General features: G+C 45.2%; 1 non-coding gene across 1 annotated transcript; it reads right to left on the minus strand.

The window, feature by feature from the left end:
* Window positions 1–391: 391 nt before the first annotated feature.
* On the minus strand, window positions 392–550 carry LOC120352559. Its single transcript, XR_005571919.1, has one exon. It is a non-coding gene; the product is annotated as a U1 spliceosomal RNA (small nuclear RNA).
* Between the last annotated feature and the right edge of the window lie 278 nt (window positions 551–828).

Here is an 828-nt window from a genome sequence, read left to right on the forward strand (position 1 = left end):
AATTATCTTTATTCTTCTTCTTAGAAAGTACAAACATACAATGTACATAGCCTATACAAAACTTGAAGAAGGTTCCTCACATGGGCAAAGCCTGTGTGCGAGGAACGAGTTCTCTACAATTCCATATACTGTACAACGATACAATACACTATTTCAACCAATAATAAGCACTAAACTGGATGTGGGTTCGACCCCGTAGTCCCGTTTCCATAGTAATTCTGAGGATTTTCTTTCTTATCCACAAAAAGTTGATAATAAATCTATTATTGAGATTTCAATCAGCAGCACAGCAAGATGATTCATTCTCATGAATGTAAGTGTCAGAGCTTGACCAGTCAAAGGAATCGAGTAAAAAGTTTATGATTAAAAATGTTCAATTATTTGATTAGGACCGGGACAGCGCGAACGCTGTCCCGACTAACAAAAATAATGCGCCCGAGATGCCCACATTTGGGGCATTCGCAGGGGTCAACCAAGTCGCAGTGCAATGACAAGGCCTCGCCCTGGGGGAACCGCCTTCTTGATCACGGTAACCCTTAAGCCTAGGTTTCTCTGAACCACGCAGCGTCACTGCGTGATGCGGGATGCACGATGACGTAATCACGCAAAAGTCTGCTGCAGCTATTGCTACGGATGTGTTCACGCGCCTGACTTCATGTGTGTGTCTGACTTCACGCGCGCAATTCTCTGTGATTCCCGCCAATTCAACAATGCATGATCCCTGTGCGCGACGCACTCAAGTCTGGGATCCCAGACTTTTGCGTCATTGCGTGGCACGCAGTAGTTATTTGCCAGTAGTCGCCATTCCACCTCCTTCATTCCACCATG

This window comes from Nilaparvata lugens, chromosome 7 (genome assembly GCF_014356525.2).
Source record: "Nilaparvata lugens isolate BPH chromosome 7, ASM1435652v1, whole genome shotgun sequence".
NCBI classification, from domain to species: Eukaryota; Metazoa; Arthropoda; class Insecta; order Hemiptera; family Delphacidae; genus Nilaparvata; species Nilaparvata lugens.